Source organism: Apteryx mantelli, chromosome 3, assembly GCF_036417845.1.
Source record: "Apteryx mantelli isolate bAptMan1 chromosome 3, bAptMan1.hap1, whole genome shotgun sequence".
Lineage (NCBI taxonomy): Eukaryota > Metazoa > Chordata > Aves > Apterygiformes > Apterygidae > Apteryx > Apteryx mantelli.
Window position 1 is genome coordinate 43,657,668 of NC_089980.1, and position 19,236 is coordinate 43,676,903.

General features: G+C 43.9%; 1 long non-coding RNA gene across 2 annotated transcripts in view; it reads left to right on the top strand.

Annotated features, from left to right (window-relative positions):
* LOC136991665 (uncharacterized) overlaps positions 1 to 19,236 on the top strand; it is a 135,880-nt gene that overhangs the window by 49,706 nt on the left and 66,938 nt on the right. For both annotated transcript variants that reach the window (XR_010883877.1, XR_010883876.1), the window contains exon 2: positions 2,147 to 2,251. This is a non-coding gene — a long non-coding RNA (uncharacterized lncRNA). The remainder of the gene's footprint in view (positions 1 to 2,146; positions 2,252 to 19,236) is intronic.

Genomic DNA, 19,236 nt, shown 5'->3' on the forward strand with positions numbered 1-19,236 from the left:
GCAGAGCAAGTCTTCTTCCCAGCTTCCAGGTAGGCAGTGGATGGCACACAACCAGCTCTTTGTACTGGCCATTTGCATCTTCTGTATTTTCTCCCAGTAAAAGCTAGAGTGAGAAATAAAGGATGCAGCCAACACCTTTGAGGGATCTTGATACTTACAACAGCCCCACATTTACAGTGTTGCTCACTCCAGTAATTGAGAAGACAAGTTGGCATGCCAAACTTATCAGTTTGCCTAAAAATCATGGATGAAAAAGAGAAAAGAGGTTTTTGTGATTTCTGAGCCTTGTTTATGTTCAACGTTCTCTTCACAATCACACAGTTCAGGCCTCAATTTGATGTTTAATAGAAGCAGAGACTCTTATATCATCTCTTGACTCCAGGGTCTGGAGCTTTAAGCCACTCTTTGAAAGAAGTGTGGGAAAATTGCAAGAACTGGCAACTGAGATCATCTTGGTGAAATTAAAGAGAAATCCCAGTAATTTATGCACAGAAGAGTTCAATCTGGAACTCTTGGCTGTTTCTTGCTTGGAGTTTTTGTCCTCCTAAAGGTGATAACTGAATTCTATTTTTTTTCTTCAAATACTGTCTAATTGCTTCCAAAGTATAGAAAAATTACCAAACTCCGTTTGAATCCACATTTTGAAAGTAACATTTTCAAGCATGTTTTCTTGTTACGTGGCCTCAAAAAAACCCAGCTCCTCCCCAAAAAAACTAGATATACAACCAGCTGAAGTCTATTGTCATTACATTGCCTCTGATTAATGTAGGTCACACTTTTCTTTCTTCCAGCTATTAAGTATATAGATCCATTTATGCTTTAATCCCTTGTCTTTTTCCTGGTCTATTGTTGCTGTGTTATATCCTCTCAGTCAGAGAGAATTGAGCTAAGTGGTAGACAAATGGGGACAGGGAGTTAACGCAGTAATCCAGCTTTGAAATAAAAAATTGGCCTGAGGTTAGTGCTTGTATCCAAAGAGTGTGTCGAAGAGAGAGAGAGAAAAAAAAAGCAGGAGGAGAAACTGAGGCATAGAGGTATCCTGCAATAGGATCTGAGCTGACATTAGTACTTCTCAGAACAGTGTACTTGAATGCAGCCGCTGTGAGAAAGGGTTAAGGAAACTGCATTTCCCTAAGTGCTGACTGGGCTAAGAGTGAAAGAGATTTGCTGAAGGCAAATGATAGGCCTGTTCAGATGTAGCTAGGAAAGTAATCTGGCTGGTGCTGGAGTTACGCTTTTTGGTGGGCTGTTGTGTCCTAGGGGGGCTTTACACAGGGATGAGGAGGAAACAGAGAGGCCCAGAGCTGCTGAGATGGGAAAGATGCACACTGAGCTCCCCGCCTTTCACTATGTCACTCCGTCCAGGTAGAGGAGCCCTGTACCTGAGAAATATGTTCATTTTTTTTAACAATTCTTCATAGATCTCTGCCTCAGAGATTTAGAGTGTATTCTGGGCTTGATTTTTTCTGGAGACTACATTTTCTTCAGAGGAGAGAGGGAAATTCCCCAGCAACAACCCTGCTAGTAGTGGGGATGCATGTCTGCCTGTTAATTGAGTTTGAAACTATCATTTTTTCTGGTTTCTTCTTTATCTTAGGTAGAAGGTAATAGCAACCTTCCTTCCAGTTAAATCAGAGGGGGTTGGAGACAGGTTAGGTAAAGCCGGCTGAGATACTCTTGTATTCACTAGAAAAAGTTTACACAGGTATATAATTATTGGGCTCCTCTATCAATAACTGGGCACGCTGACTCCATAATGTGCTAGGTTAGACTTCTAGTTCTTTGCTGTTTGGAAGCTAAAGCAATTTCCCAATGGGACTGTGAAAATAAAGCACAGATTTAAGTAAACTTTTGGGACCCCATGTATTCTACGTCGCAACTGATATAACCTGGGTTTTACAGAAAAGAGAACATCTTTGTTTCATTTATTCAGGTCTGGGCAAAAGGAGTGATGTTCCGGCAGTCAGGATATGGGAGATGGTGCGACTCAGCTGTGTCCTACACTAAGATATAATAATAAACAGTTGGGTTCAGCTTTAATTTTAATTCAAAATAAATATTTCCACAACCTACAAAATTCATCTAATACATTTATCTGGGAGAACACAAAGATTAAAGGAGTCCTGCTAATTCCTTTATCTTTCAGATACAGGAATGAAAACAAAGACATCCAAGCCTTGAGCCATTTAGAAGAGGAAGAAGCCAAAATCCATGCCAGAGGTTCGACTGCTGGGTTTACTTATGGCTTCAGGTAAGCTGCTTTCCCTGGCTTGTTTAGCATTTCAGAGACCCTCTGTATTCCTCAAGGGGAGCTGTGGATGATGGACATAAAACCTTCACATAGTTTGCAGCCAAGGCAGAGCAGAGGGAGTGCAAACAAGCTCATCCAGGATGACTTCTAGTCCAGCATCCTATCTCTGACTGTGGCTGGCACTGCACAGTTCAGAGGCAGATGTAAGAACCTCACAGCAGGCAGATATGGTATAATCAACCCCTTCAACCTTGTTCTCCAGCCCCATTAGATATCATCCTGAACTCTAAGTAGCTAAAGATTGGATTTAGTCTTGGAGTATGGCATTTAATATACTCTAAAAATTCTTGTTTTTATTAACTCCCATGACTCTCGAAAGTAGTGTTATCCATAGACAAATAGATTTTCATCTTGAATCTTTCTGTGTCCTTGGTCGTCTATGGCCATGAGCAAATAGGTCTAAATACCTGTCTTCAAAAAGTATTTCTTTTTATCTGTGGTGATTTCCCCACATATTTTTTTTGCTGTGTGTCCCTTTTACTGACATTAAGAAGTACAGAGTAGGAATAAACTAAAAGTCTACTCTAAAGCTGACACATTCTTTTATCCCAGTATTAGAAAGGTCTCAGGGATGAATTCTTTTAGCAGCCTAAGCATTAGTTTCGTAGCCTCTTTCCAGCCCCACTCAGAATAAGCTCTACCCAAAGGCCTTGACTGACTTTTGTTGAAGACCCCAAGGCATGTCTAAGATGAAAAAACTCTGAGGAGAAATATTTTGTAGACAATTGCCCTTCTGGCAACTCCTTCCCAGCCCAACTTCAACTGCAGTGCTAGATTTTCTCTCACTCGCAGCCAAAACCTTAACAATTAACCCTATTCTTAAGTGTTGTCTGACCTTTAGTCCAAGAACATCAAGCATGGCCCAGATGATCAAGGTCTCAGAGAAGACTTATTTTTGCAGACAATTTTCCCCTTGGCAGCCTCTTTCCAGCCCCACTCCAACTAGAATGCTAGGCTTTGTTCTAAACTTAATTGCCCCCTTTGGCTGGCCTTTATCCCAGGACCCCTAGGCATGGCTCAGATGTGCAGTCTCTCAGAAGAGAGTTATTTTTGCAGACAAGCTTTCCCTTCACAGCTCCTTTCTAGCACTACTCCAACTGGAATGCTAGGCTTTGTCCCTATCCCCATCATAACCCCAGCCCTAATGTGTGCCTGGTCGGACATTTAGCCCAAGACCTCCAGGCAGGGTCTAAATAAACAAGCTTTCAGAGGAGAATTATGTTTGCAGACAATCTTTCTTTTGGCAGCTCCTTTCCAGCCCCACTCCAGCTGGAGGTCTTGCCTTGGTGTCTCCCTAACACTACCCATAATCCGTACCCTAGCCCTAGCCTGACATCTCAGCTGATCTTTAGCCCAGGACATCCAGAAATGCCTGAGATGACCGAGCTCTCAGGAAAGAATTATTTTTGCAGGCAGTCATTTCCCTGGCAGCCCCACTCCAACCTAAGTGCTAGGTTTTCTCTTGCTCACATCCTTAAGTCGAACCTTAGCACTTGCCTTGGGCCTCAACTGATGTTTTACCTAAGACACCCATGTGGCCCAGATGGCCAGTTTCTCAGAGGAAAATTATTTTTATAGGCAATCTATCCCTTGGCAGTCCCTTTCCAACCCCTTCCAATAGTATTCCTAGTCCTTGTCACTCCAAGGCCGATGCCTGTGACTAAGGCTAGGGTTGGGCTTAGTTTATGAGCAAGAGAAAGCTGAGAGATGAGAGCTCCAGTTGGAGTGGGGCTGGAGAGGACTGTCAAGGGAAAGTTTGTCTGCAAGAACAATTCTCTTCTGAGAGCTTGTTCATCTTGGCCATTCTTGGGTGTCCTGGGTAAGGCTCTGGCCGTGGTCTAACTTTCTTCTGCTGACCTTTTAGCCCAAGACCCCCATGTGTGGTCCAGATGAACAAGCTCTCAGGGGAGAAGTATTTTTCTGCAACTGTTTCCCTTGGCAGTCCCTCTCCAGCCCTAGTTCAACTGGACTAGTCTTTGCCTAGTCTTTGCCTCTCTCCCAACACTGACCCTAACCTTTTTCTTCACCCTGTTGGACAGCACAGCCTTACCCAAGACCTTCAGGCCTCCTGGAGGTGTAGGAGCTCTCAGTAGAGAATACTTTTTACTGCCTCCATGTTCCTTTGGCAGCCCTTTTTCTATCCTGCTCCAACTGTAGCTTCTTTATTTTCATCATTTATAACTCTAATCCTAGCCATTAAACTTGTTTTCTGCTCTTTTCCTAGGATGTCTTCTTAATAGCTTTCCTTAAGAGGATTTTTTTTCATTTTCCTCCCTGTGGCTTCTGAAAACTGGTGCAGTATCTGAGGAAGTTTTTAGAGTACATGGAGAGATGTTGTTGTGTGTAGTATTAGGTCTGTGGAGCTTACATAAAATCACTCAAACGTTTTTCGGTATTACATTTCTAATTCATTTGGGCTCTCTGTTATCATTTGTGTGCATACTGAGTCTACATGAATATCTCTACAGTGACGTCCTGGACTATTTCACTGTGTCACCTGCATTGTATCTTTGTACCACCTGCAGTGATACAATTTAGAGTGTCGTCTTCCTAGCCCTATCTCTTTACTATTCCTCCTCTCTGCTCTGTCTCCATCCTTCTTTCTCCTCTTCTTTATAGCATCCCAGCCTCTTTCCTTCTCTGTGCTGCTCTCCTCCTTGGTGCCCCTGGCTGAGACAGAGGCCAAGGGGCACCTGAGGGAACTGTGTGTGCATTTGTATGTGGTTGCCAAGGCAATGCAGGCGAGGACCTGGCAGCATGACCTGGAGGAGCCCCATGGAGGAGCATGATCATGGAGGAGCAAAAAGGAGATGGGAGTGGAAGCAGGCAGTGGAGGTGCCATGCTATGCAGCCTCGCTGCATTGGGATGGGGGTAATTACCGTTCAGCACCATGGTGGTAGTCTATGTGAGAGGTGTTGGAGTTGGCACATGCCTGGTATGGGGAGACACTGTACAGCACCAAGGGGTTGGTAAGACCTTTGCAGTTTGGGTGCACAGGTCATGAGATGGGTGTCTTCACTCAGTGGTAAGAAGCATGGTGCAGGGCCTGGGTGCAGGGGCCAGGTCAGGTGCATGCTACTGCATAGCCCTTTGGTGGGATTTGAAAATCCCATTTTGCTCCTGGTGAAGAAAAATTTCCCTCCACCTTGCACCTCCATAGATTTCTGTGCAAGCAATTTTTTCACCTTTCCAATGTTACCTGCCTTTGCTTTTTCAGCACTGGAATTTCATTATGTTGGCCATTCACCATGGTTATCTAAGGTCTTCTGAATGTCACCATAATTGTTCCTAGTATTGACCTACCTAAAAATTTGTGACTGTTGCCATTTTTGCAATTTCAGTTCAATCCCTTTCTAGATCAATCATAAACAAAGTAAATTAAACTGTGTGGGATCCAGGGTGGAGCCTTGAGGCGTATGATGCTTGTCAGGGTGAAAATAGGCCATTCAGTTCTTTGTTTCTTTTCTCTTCACTAAAGTTTCATACAAAATATATTTTACCTCTTCCGCTATGATATCTTAATTTCTGTGGTCACTCTTTTTGCAGTGTTTGCTCAAAAGCATTTTGGAAGTCTGAATAAGTCATGGCTTTCCTTTGAGATGGTCAGAGAATTGTAAAAGATTACTGAAACAGTTTTCCTTTTTGTGGGTACCATGCTAAATCCCCTGTTACTATTTTCTTCCCATTCTTAATGCTGCTTTCAGGGAAGAATGGCTGATATATTCTGAGCCTTTTCAGAACAACCTTTTGCAATGACCAGAGGTAGATCTGCAGTCTCCAAATACTAGTTTCTATTACAGTGCTGACCACAGCCCCCCTCAGCACTATGAGGTCTTTAAATGAGGAGATCAGTAGTAACTGGAGCAACATGAGAAAGGGCAGATTTCAAGAGCCCCAGGCCTGATTTTCCAAACACATCAGTACTCATACCTGGGACTAGATTTTCACAGACCTAACATGGTGGAAATAGAAGTGTTTTGGAAATCTGACACTGGGCTGTGCAGTGATACCTCTTAACCAGCTGGTAAGTATTCATGGCACAGTGCTGCTCTATGCAGATAGCAGCTCAGCTCCCTGACATCCTACAGATCTTTCAGTGCCCAGCAAATTAGCTCTACTGTAAAGCAAAGCAGCTTCACAGCTTTTCCTCATCCAGTTTGGGAGCTAGTTGGAGTAGAGCTAACCTGATGATCTTTGTCCCATGCACGGTTGCGTGAAGCAGACAGGGTTATGCTCTGTGCTCATCGCTGCCATCTGGAAGCTCATAGAAAGTACTTTGGAAAGAGTATGGGCTTGCCCTCAGTCTTAGGCAATGAGGAACCTTCTTCCTATAACCACGTCCTCATGGCATAAACCCCAAAGCCTATGAAGGCTGCTTCCCTTGTCAGTCAAAGGAGATACTGAGGAAGAATGTTGGGTGCCATTGCCCCAGGCAGCCATCGTAATCCCTCCCTGTTGCTCATGGCTTCTGTTATCTTCAAGAATGCAAGATGTCCAAAATCAGGCCATTAATCCTGCTTCTCCCAATGAAATGTGGTTTGTCCAGTGGTACATGCATTTCTTTACAGCTGGTTCTTCAGACTACTGTGACTAGTAAAGCAATGCTTGGCTGAACAGGCTGATCCCCAATATCCTGTTGCTGCCTAACCCTATTGATCCACATTCCAGCTCAGCACAGGACTTAGGTTTAGCTGTGCAGCAGCTTGTCCTCTGCAGGCAGCTAGGGAGCAAGGCAGACTCAGAAACAGAATTGAATGCTGCGGTTGACGACCTAGCCTACTCAGTGGACACACTTCCTAAAAAAGGCTGGGAAATGCTGCTCCAGCTAATCCCAACTTTCCTGTCTTGATGCTAAGAAGAGCCATGGGGCTGGTACAGAGGGATGTGCAGGAAAATGGTGTTATTAGGAGTATCAGGTATTTGTTCAGGAGACTGTGGGATGCAGCCATTCCTTGGGCACTGTAGATATGTTTACAGTATTAAAAGGTCAAACAATCTTTCTACTTCCCTGTTTGCTTCAGAGAGTTTTGTTGAACATTCTCATTACTCCTTGTGGTATTTCTTTGGTTTAAGAGGATTTCTCAATACGACTTCAGTTATTAGAATGCAGTGTGTGTGCTGTGAATGTGTTATATTACTATAACAAGCTTCTCCTCATTGCTGATATTTATTCTGAGTGCAAAGCTTTTAGTTCAGATGTGCCTGTGACAGTGAAGACAAGATGGGGCAGGTAATTTGTAAAGAAGGGGGTGGAATGGGGATAAGACAAAATTAGTAGTTCAGAGGGGTGACTTCTGTTCCTGTCTTTGTTGTGGGCTCTGCGTCAGCTCTTACCTTACTTTCCTGACCTTTCTGTAGAAGGAGAGAAGCCCTATACAACAGTCTCAACACCCTGAAGATGGGAGCAATTTTTTCTTCTCATGCAATTTTCCTCTAATTGCAGGCAGGACTTTTGGCCCTATTAACCTTTAGGTGATTTGAGAATTACAGAAAATCTCTGAATCGCTAGGCAGCTGTTGGGAGACCTTCCCAATCCTCCTCTAGGCCTTCCCTTCTGTTCCTCGTCTGTGACTCTCCCTGTTTGGTGCTGCCCTGAGCTGCTGGGAGGGATTCACTTTCCACGGAGCCAGAAGGATTGCTCCTGCCAAGCTCCTCCAGGCTCAGAGAGGGGAAAAGGGCAGCAGAAAAGGGCATTGCTGGAAAGGAAGGCAGCTAAACACGTCACATAAATGCTCCTGTTTGGCCAGAGGAGGTAGAGGCAACAAGGACTTTCTGTATGTTCGGGAACGGTAGGAACTCTAACGTTATCAGGCAGATATGTTTAAAGATGTTATAATGAAGCTAGGGAGTCAAAGGCATTATGTAATGATTTCCACTCTGTATTTTAAAAGCAGCAGCATATGGGCTTAGATAAGGATGATTACTTCCAAGGAGAAGTAACCGAGGAGGCTGTTAAACATCATCTATTAGGATAACATATACCTAAGAGTTTTAAGAGAACTGGCTTAAGAAATGTCTGGTGCAGTGAATGCTTTTAATGAATGTGGTGGTGCTGAGGCTATTCCAGAAGACTGCAAGAGTCCTAAGGTCTCGCCAGTACTCAAGAGGGGTGGGAGGAATGATTAAGATACTTACTTGTAAGCCGATCAACCTGATATCAATACCTGGCACAGTAATGCATAGGGAATATCAGATTCTGTTGCCAGCTAGAAATAAAATTAACATCAGTCAATATAGCTTTCAAGAAGGTAGGGCCTGCTAAACAGAATAGGTTTCATTTTTTATGTGATTACAAATTTAGTTGTTAACAGTGACTTCAGAGAGATAATATGTTTTTGCAAGGTGTTTGACATAGCACAACACAAAATTTTGACTTAATGAGTTGAAAGAAGCAGGGCATGCTGACTGATGGGAGTGAGGTTTTTATGAAACAGTTGCTGTGTCCGGTATTATTCAATTTCTCTATTGGTGATCTGGAAATAAATATAAAATTGCTGCTGATAAAATCTGAAGATGACACACAGACTGATGGAGTAGTCAATAACGATGGGGACAGAATGGTTACAGAGAGCAATAGGATTATGTAGTATGTTGTACCCATTCCAATAAAACACTTTTTAATGTTTTCCAAATGCCAAGTCATTCACTTAGACTCTAGGACCAAGGAACTGTACTGCTCTGGTCGACACTTATCCATGGTAGTTCTAACACAGTTTGTTTTTCTTTTTCCTTGAAATACCTGTTACCCGTAGTACATTTGGATCTTATCACTGATTGTTTTGCCAGTGATCTTTGCCAGCGCAGGCTGTTTTTAGCTGGTCGCGTATGTTAGTGTTAATCTCTTACGGGTGAGGATGACACTGTCTTACCAGTGATGAGTGAATCGGATTTGGTGGGAGTGTAGGTGGCTGTTGAGGCCTAGAATGCACTCAGCATGTGTCACCCTGCTACTGGTGATATCCTTTTCCTTGTATGCTTTTTCTGCCCGGAGCAAGCTGATCAAAGGGGCTTATGTCTTCCCTAAGCTTTGTGCTGTGCTTGTGACTAAAGATTCATGTATTGGATGATAAATTACACATAGTCACATGTGCATTTAAAGTTACTTGAAGTGCTTTCTTGGACAACTGCTCTTCCCACTTCATTATTTGGGTACGCCTGTACCATCTATCCAAACCACAAGCCCAGCTTACTGCTGTTGGGCCTTCATTAATAGAGTCTTGTGAGTCAGTCTTCATGCTGCAAGGTGTGACGGGTGATTAGCATCTTACGCTGTCTTGATCAGAGTAAGGACAGAAAGTCATAGTAGCAGAATTTCCCCAGCTTGTGCTTGCTCTGGAGCATCGAAGATTCATGTTTCTGTAGTGCAATGTAGAGGCAACAGAAGGGGAATCTGTTTCCAGTTGGATATCAGGAATACCTTGGTTAAGGAACACCTTGATTTCATCTAGGATCTCAGGTTAAAGTCAAAAAACCTGGTAAGGGAGAAGATGCACATATGAAGATGAATCCATTGATAGGTGATTTATTTTTGTAGCTTCCCCCCCCCCCCCTTAAAACCAAACAAACAGCACTTTCCCATACATAAATCCACAAAATTTTGTGGAATCTTTTGTGATCACAAATTTTTAGGATGTCATTCTCACATGTCTTTTCATAGTTGACAATATGAGGCAAATGTCACCCAGGGTGCTGGGTTCAAGTCCTGACTTGCAGGAAGGGGCAACTTTACTCCATCACTACATGGTTCTTTTCAACATGTTAATGGTCTCCCATTGAGTACACTGACAAAATTCCTGCCACTGAGCTTGTGAAAGTTGATGAGATCACAACCTAGGAAAGCAGTTAGCTTTATTAAAATAGTGATTGAGAACTGAACCAGTTTCTCAAATTTGTTTCTCCTGGCATTAACCCTCACAGATCAATGAGTTTAAATTTCCCTTTCTAATATATAAACACTGAACAGGCTTTGATAAAAACTAAATGTATCCACAAACTATGATCTGTTTCTTTCCAGGAGATTGCCTCGTGATACATACTGAGTTATAAATATCGTAGTGACTGTTAGAAGAATTTTTTTTACTTGTGATGGTCTCATATTGAAAGAAATGAGAGAGTGTTAATTATACTAAATATACATCCTTCACAACTCCTTCAGTGGATTATTTACTGCCTCCTACTTTTGATTAATCAATGATGCGGGTGTACCTGTATTTGGATTTTTAACTGCCACAATCATTACAATCCTTCTCAGGATTGTAATGATTCTTCCATTGCAGGATAGGCTTTGTTAAGAGTGAAGAGGGGGCTTTGTCCTGTGTTTCTATAGAGAGAGCAGTGAATCAGGACTGTGTGGCAGAGATTGTGCCTAAACCTAGCTCTCCTTCTGTTGTGCCAGAAATGAAAGCAGTGCTGTAAAATTAATGTACATGATGCTAGTGACAAAGGAGTTAAGGTCCCTTTCTCTAAAAGCCCTCAGCCTATGGCTGTAGTGTCAGGTCTGTTTACAGGAGAACTGATGAGTATGAAAAGAACTAGGAGGGAAACATGAACCTGCTTCACGTAGTGATGTGGCAAAAAAATAGATCCCCCTGGAGACCTGGAACTGAACTGCTGTCCCAAGGTTAGGGACACTCCACTATCTTCAGTAGCCTGTGGGAAGGCAACAGGTACAAGTCTCCTTTAGCAAAAAGGACCTTGCAGGGCAGAAGCCTTTCCAGGTGCTCACTTCGCTTCCACTTGTTTGTAGCAGATATCAAACAAATCACATCTGATCATCAGCAATGTAGCTGGGAGGCTTCCCGCACCCTGCCCTTCCCTCTGCAGCTGCTGCTCAAGGGGAATCTAGACGTCTTGTGGGCGAGTCCGTCTGTCCCTGCTGCAGTTGCTGTGTCCCTGGGGCAGGCCTGGGTAAAACTGCCTGAGGGGCTGCTTGGGGCCTAGGCATTGAGGGGCCTCCTGGGCCAGCCTGGGCTTAGCCTGTCCAAACCTGCCAACCCTCAGCAAGCAGCAGTGGAGTGGGAGTCACGGAGTCATTTGATCTCAGGGGGGTTTCTGCAGGCTAGTGCTGGCATCTGTGCCTCAGGTGAGGGTAGGGAGTGGGGGACAAGAAAGTGTGTGCGTGCACATATGTGGCAGGGGCATGAGGTTAGGGGGACAGACATGCGAGGAGCAATCTTCAAATTTGCAGTGGCCCCTCTTCTGAATCTGGTTAGGGGCTCACCTAGTGTGTGACCTTCTTGTACCGCTCCACAGCATAAAACCCAGGCCAGGTGGGCTATGTCTCTGCACCCCACGGTCCTGTGCATGTGGACTGGAGGAATGTGAAGTAAAGCATGGATTTGGCTTACCCCCACAGCATTTGCTATGATGTTGGTTCTCTGTCAGTGAAATCTTAACATCTGTAAATATTTCTGTCCTCCAGAGAAGATATTGCCTGTGCTGCATTATCTATGAAAAATCCTTGCCCCAAAACCTTATTTTTGGCTCCATTAACCTAAAGAACTCGTCTGAATGCTCCATTTGCCTTTTAAATAAAGAACGAATGATTGTTCAGGACTCACATCCCTATCATTTTGTGTTGCTTTCCTCATCATGAGAGGAACATAAGGGTCCCCGATCATTATTTCTGACTCTGTCATTAGCAAAGGTCTGGAAAGCCATGTTTTCATTCCATTAGCCTTCAGAAATAAAAAGAATGATTGCATAAGTTAAGAATAATTATTTCAACCAGCTTTTCTCAGTGTTTTGCTGTGGAACAGGCTAGGGCCTGAACATGGGCTGACAAATTAATTACTATTATTTGCATTTTCAAGAAAAAATACCATGTTCAGGACTCATTTAGCAATACAAATGGCTTTATTTGTGGTTTTGTGTGCTTCTCTGGTCACTTATGACAAACATTGGGAAGCTTATTGTTTCTCCCATGAAATCTGCCAAGGCTCCTGTGATTTACACTTGGAGCAGTGTATGAAACAGAAATTCCTAGATCTGACATAGTCCTGTTGTTTCTCAGAGGTGTGTGGATACCTGTGTTAACCAGGACCTCTTTCTCTAATGATACCTTTTCATAAAGATGTTGAAATTCACTCTTATATGACTCCGTGATGGCATATAAGTCAGGTGATGGGCCAGATGATCTGAATAAGACCCTTTCCATGTTCAGAGCAATTTCTTCTTCACCATAAAGAAAGGATGGAGTGATTCTACCTTTCTTCCTGTTAGAAAACCAAAATGCAACCCTTTTTCTTCTGGATACAGTGTTAATACCTGCTAGAATTCTGATGAGATCTGGAATTACTCAGCAAGATACGCTCACCACAAAATAGGGCTCACACAGCATGGCCTCTTTCATGGTGTCTTCAAATGAGGCAGCCAGCAGGAGTGTATAGGAACAGGGAAGTGAGTCAGGGCTAGAGAGATGGAGCCTCTCTGTCCCACCACTGTTCCGTGTTGGTGGGGACAAACTGCTTCACAGCACCTTGAGTCAGCTCCTCCAAATGCAAAGGAAAGATGATGGGTCCTAGGATGGTATGAGAAATAATTCAGCGATATTAGCAGTTTTGGAAAGAAAGTACTAGAGAAGAAGTATAATTTCTTATTTTGAATGAAGTTGCTCTTTGATTGCTGAAGATGGTAAAGGTAATTACAATGCATTTGAGAAGTTGGAGTGAAACTGAGTTGATGGAGACTATTAGGTCCCCTTTTCCCACTGGAATAGACTTTTAAACCCCTCCTTGAAAATGATTAATGAGCCAGTTGACATGAAGAAGGTCTTCTATAGACCAGTGCAGCTCCCTTTGCAGCAAGAGGAGTTGTTCAACTAGAGAGTTCAGTGAAGTTAGGAGATAAAAAGCTGTCAATGAAAAGTTATGAAGTGCAAATTGTTTTTGTTTTTGCAGGGTTTTTTTTACAGGGGTCTATAATTGCTGAATGAGATGCAGATTACAGCATGACAGCATAGATACCTTCTGTGCATGTAGGGCATTCAAGAAGAGACAGGGGTGATGAGCACAGAAAAGAAAACCTACATGATGCTATGAAAGGTGTCATGATATTATGCCAGCGTTTTATGTTAATTGCACACCTTGTTTTCCTCACCTCTGAGTGTGCTAGCTCCTAGGGGAGGAAAGAATTCAAAATCTTGACTCTGGAAGGCCCATGAAAGCCTGCATTCATTCACACTTAACTGTTAACCTAAACCATAAGCTGAAAGACAAAGAAAGATATCCTCTGACAACGCTGTAAAACAGTGATCACACTCCCTATCTCCTCTAGACAATCTTCATGGAAACCAGGCAACAGAATCTAAGATAGAAGAGGCCTCTGACCAGCAGTCTCAAAAGGACAGCATCAATCCTGAGACACAGGGATTCATCTTAGCCTTGAGACTGACCTGAACTTTAAAGTATCTGAGTCCAGGTGTGTTAAGAATAAGAATTGATACATGTCACACTAGTTCGTAAAAGCAGGCACTGGAGAAGCTGACTTGACTGTCACTTTTGCTGGAGGATTCATGGTACAGGCAAAAGCCTCGTGAAAACAGCCCAGAGAGGCTATGGAGGGTAGCTAGGGAGCTGTGAGATTTGGACCTAACCTACAAACCTACATGAGGCAGAGACTCATCGAATCAGCTGAGCAGATGTTTTGAAGCATTTGGATGACAGGAAACTAGAGCTCATGATAGATATCAAGGCTAGAGTTATCACAAAATAAAGCAGAGTGGAAGTAAAGGTGGAAGATGAAATAAGAAACATTATGTTAAGGGCTTCTATAAGGTCAGACTGCACCATTTAATGGTCTCTTCTGACCTCAGATTCCACATATCTTTGCAGGGTAGAGAGTTTTCCCACTCTCTGGTTTGCTATACTCCAACAAAATGCTTCAAAGTAAATTTGGAGATGGTGTTTTGCTACAACAGTCCTTCTGCATGGCCCAGAACCACAAGGAGCTCCTTTCTGCTGTGACACAGACCCTCATGTTCTCACCTCTGGATTGCAGTACTTCTGTGTAAACTTCCTCTGCGGGGGGATTCAGATCCTGGGTTGCTGAAGCAGCTTTGATGAAATGTGGCTACATTGTAATTAATGAATACACTAATGGAGTCTTCATTGCAGTATTAGGACGTTTTGAAATTTACTCTGGGAAACCTTTCAGCACCATTAAATCCACCTTTGTCACAAGATAAAATGCTGTTCATAATAGGCTCATTAACGTTCTGACTGCAATTCAACCCCATCCATTAGCAGCTGTCAGGCAGGACTTTCCAAAAAGACCCCAGGAAACATTTTCCCTGACCAGGGGCTGGCATCCTAAATGTGTCTTTTAGTCCAGTGTTGGATGTTTCATGACAGGGAGCCTTCCTGATAACTTCCCCATACCATTTAAATGTACTGCCAAAACCAGCTGTAATCAATTAGGGATCTGGAAAAATCTGCCAGGAGTTCACACCCTGATGCTTGGGTGTTTATTTGAATCAGAAGTTGCCATGAGCAGAAGATGCCAGCCCCATGCATTGGCCATGGGCACTTTCTTCCTCTCTCCCGCCTGGCTTTCATTTATAACCCAAATATCAGCTGCTCTGATTAAGTGCATCAGAGCCGGACGTGCTGATTAAGAGTGAATGGTTAACAATGGCATTTCAGTGGTGGCTAATAGGCTTCCAAACTTAATCTCTCTCTCTCTTTCTGAGATAAAAGATAGATAATTCTTCCAGAGACAATGATTACAAAATAAAGTTTGTGTTTGCTCTGTGCTGATGAGCTATGAAACCTGGTTTCATCCAGTGGCTCTTTACAGGCCCCAGAGCTGGGATGTTGCCAGCTCAGGATTTTACTGAATCCCTGATGTCTTGCAGGTCTGTCTCCTGGAGCCGAGTGATTACAAGGAATTAATGCCTCTGCTCTTTTCTTCTTTCTAAAACAGCAAATCTCCAGCCAGCTAGTCATAGAGAAATACTGACTAAGGCAAATTGAAATTGTCCCTAAGTAATCTACTTGAGCTTACAACTTTTGGACAAAACCCACGACTTTGGGGGCCATTCATTGATTTGAATAATGAGGATTGTTGCTTCTGGATCTGGCACATCCACAGCAGGGGAGAGAGCTATAAAACTACCACTGGGCTGCCAAGCTCAGCACAGAGGCTAAAGATTGGGCCATAAAGATGACTTTCCAGGCATGGAGAACAGATTTCTGGATAGGATGAAATCCTCTGAGTGAATGGGGTAAATGAGAAGCTTGATCCAGAGATTTGAGGCTTCAAGGAGTCACATTTTAGCAGCCTGATGCAGAGTGCTGTGACCTGCCTGTCCACCCAAGAACAGCTGAGCATCGATGAAACATGCATTTAGTCTTTATTGGGAAGGATGCAGGAAACAAACCATACTGGGTTCAAGAGACTAAAATACCTGCCGAGATTGTAAATGAAACAAGGACAGCCCGATTTGTTTCAGTACAGATCTGCCATGGCAGGAACCCTCACTCCCTGTGCCCATACATTGTACTGTCATACGGAGGGCAGTACTCTACTGCCACAGCTCTGTGTCACTGGGATCAATGGGTTGTCCCACGGCTGTGAAATTCAGGAGTCACATTTTGCTTTTTGAATCCTAAAAGAAAAACTGTTCACTTTTCCCGAACTACCTCAGGTCAGGTCTTGTCTTTTTGCTCCTGAGCTGCCTGGCAGGAGGTCAGATCTTTCAGAGATGTCTCTCAGATCCCCCTTGACCAGCCCTAAATACAAGGTCTAGAACAAGTACTGTATTGTATAAAGCTAGTGGCACAAAAAAAATGTCAAAGCAGTGTTCATCCCTGATGTATTAAGCCTCATTCAGTCTGGATTTTTGCATTTTCTCCTGCACAGAATTTCTGGCCCTTTCTGTCCTGCCTCTGGTATCCCAGCTGTTCATATTTCCTTGGCTCAGGCTTTATGAAATGAAGCTGAGAAGCAGACTTCAGTGAAACCAAGGGAATTTGCAATTAGCTCCACCTTTTTCAGAGAAAATATTATATATGTGTCCCAAAGTATGCTTTGCTTTAACAGTGTGGCACAGTTCCTGTAATCAGTTTGTTGAGCCTGTATCTTTGTAGGAGCTATATCCCTACAGGTCTCCTATGGAGGAAACAAAAGATGCTCATTATATTCACAGCTGGGCTGTCCTGAGCCTCTCTTCGAAAATCAAAGAGTTCAATTATTTTTTTTTCTTCTTTATTTTAACCCAATTCTGCATTGCTGATTTTAATTGGGAAACAAGACTGTCACCCAAACAGAGGTCAAGGTCTGTTTCTTACAAAATATTGAATTCCCTACCAGGCTTTGGCATTCTGCTTCTTTCCCTTTGGAGAAAGATTTTCTTTTTCTTCCAGCTCCATTTGGCCTCTTGTTACCTTGTGTGTCTCATACCCTGAGTGGCTTTAACTCACTAAGACAGCAGAAAACCACCCTGGAAAATAGGATCATAAACTGCTAGGTAATGATTAGCATAGTTCACTGGAGGGTTTGGTGGGCAACAAGGGCTGGCACAAGGGAAGAGATAGGACCACAGGGCCAGGAGGAGAGAAATAAAGACAAGAGGGGGATGAAGAAGGTCTCTCCCTTTTAGCAGAAACAGCTATGTTACCTCAGCTGTCCATGCCCAAGGAACAAGCCTTGGTCTTGCCCATGATGGAGCAAGTTCAGTGGTGAAGGAGTTAATTGTCCCTTCTGGCTACAGGGTTCATTTTTAAAACAGAAAAGCTGTTTTCTTTATATCTAATATGCTATCAGATACAAACAGGAGCTGCTCTCCCTGAAGACCTCTGCCTTCTTCTCTACCCATTCACTTCCCCCTTCCCCTTGCATAGTCACAGGCTGTTTCTGCTCAGAGACGGGAAGTGCGAGATGCTCTGAGGCCTGAGTTTAGAGCCAGTTCTGCACACACAACTGGAAAAACTTTTGTCATTCTAATTGACCAGCAATTCTTTTTTGTGTAACTGGGAAGGCAAATAAATAAATAAATAAATAATCTCTCACTAAAACCCTGCTTCCGGCATTTTGTCCTCCAGGGTTTATATTCACCATGTGAACTTTTTTTCTGCTCAGGCTTCTTCTCAACACTCCATGTTGTCTATTACTGTGTATAAAAATGATCTGTGTTGACACAGGACTGAGTGGGCACTTTGTATTATCAGCTCCAGCATTTGCCCATGTCCTTTATTTCAAGCAACAGAAGTGTATTTCACAGCAAGATGGTTTCTTGAAAGGTTTTCCACTGACAATTTGTTTAAAAAGAGCTGCTGCTGCTGAAGAAGGCAGAAAGCTGGGTTTCTTCAATCCATTCAGCAAAGTTATTGAGGAAATTGCTCAGGGTTTGGCAGCCGCTGCTGCAAAGCTTGGTGTGTGCTGTACTCCCAGGGCTTCTGGTCCCATTGGTTAATGGGATGGGAAGCACCCCCTTCCCAGCACTCACTGGGGAGCTTGACACTGGAGCAGTGTGAGGGTCCCTGGGAACTGGGACAGCAAGCTGCACTGCTTCATATAAGGCAAATCACTGCAGTCAGGAATGTCTCTGCACTTCAGTGCAGAGCTAAGACTTTCTTCAAAGGCATCAGGCAAACTCGAGTCCTGAGCTGGCCTCATCTATGCCCAGTGCCCACACTAGTGTCCCACACAACTGGCTAGCTGTGAGGCTCTCCACACCTAGTGCTGTAACTCAGTGGCTCTGCTAGAGAAAACACTCCTTTAGTACTTTTTCCCTGGCTCTCAGATGAGATCATCAACAGCCTCCAATCTGCCCTGCTCTTCCCTCAGCCAGCCCTTGCACGGCAGCCTTGCTGGGCCACCCCAACTTGCATTGGTCCACAGTGAGCAAGGATGTGCTTGCTGTGCACAGTCCTCTCCTCCTCAGCAGCAGGCTGCTTTCCACTGCTATTGGTTTAACTGTTTTTAATTATCCTCTTTGGACTTCTGTGCAGTATAATCAGCAGTTAATTACAAACAATCAGGCAAATTGACGTTCTAGGGAAGGAAAGAAGGGTGACAGAGAGAAGCAGGGACTGAAGCTGAAGCAGAATCTAGTGGTGGGAATGACTGGTGGCAGGTGGCTGTTTGGATTAGAGAGTGTGGAGATGGATCAGAGGGAGTGTGGCACTACCCAAAACTTTTCTTCTTTCCTCCATCCCTAAAGCGTGTCCGTTTGTCAATTTGCTTCTGCAATGCCACCTCCATTGTAAGCTAATGCAGCTTAGTTTTGTGGGCAATATTGTTAGATCCTGCTAGTCTGTTGGACAAAGACTCACTAGAGGATGGCAAATTAAAAGGCTAAAAAAGCAGTGGCAATGCTGCTGCTTTTCCTGGAGTTGCCCAGATATTCCCAAGTGTTTCAGAGGAGACCTGAGAGAGCCCGCAGGTTGAAGGTGTGCTCCAGAGAGGTGAAGTCTTCACAGACGTGGCCCTGGCACAAGGAACAATCCCATGCAAGGTCTTTCCAGGAGCATCAGACACATGTGGGAGAGAAATGGTGAGCCTGAGGCTGACATTATACTTCCAGCACACAAGGGCTGGCACTTTTTAACTTTTGCCCCACTTACACTTTGATGCTCCCATTAGCAATGAAAGGGAATTAAAAGGCTGTATCTGTTGATTTTTATGATTTTCTGGTTGTCATGTTATTGGGGGATTTTTGTCTTTTTTTAATTAGAGGGTTTTTTTGTTTTTTTTTTTTTTTAATGATGCTTGCTCAGTACCCTGAAGGTGCGTGGTGGTGGTGGTGTGTGATACAGCTGTCGTTATACTTCCCGGCGACTGCAGAGCCGCCACCTCACGTGTATTTGCCGGGGGCCTGGGCCAGGCTATTCCTTGCCGCGGGGGTGAGGGGGATCCTGGCGGCTGCCCCGCGGGCGGTGCCGCTGCCGCCGTAGCGGGAGCTGCGGTGCCGAGCCGGGCCGCG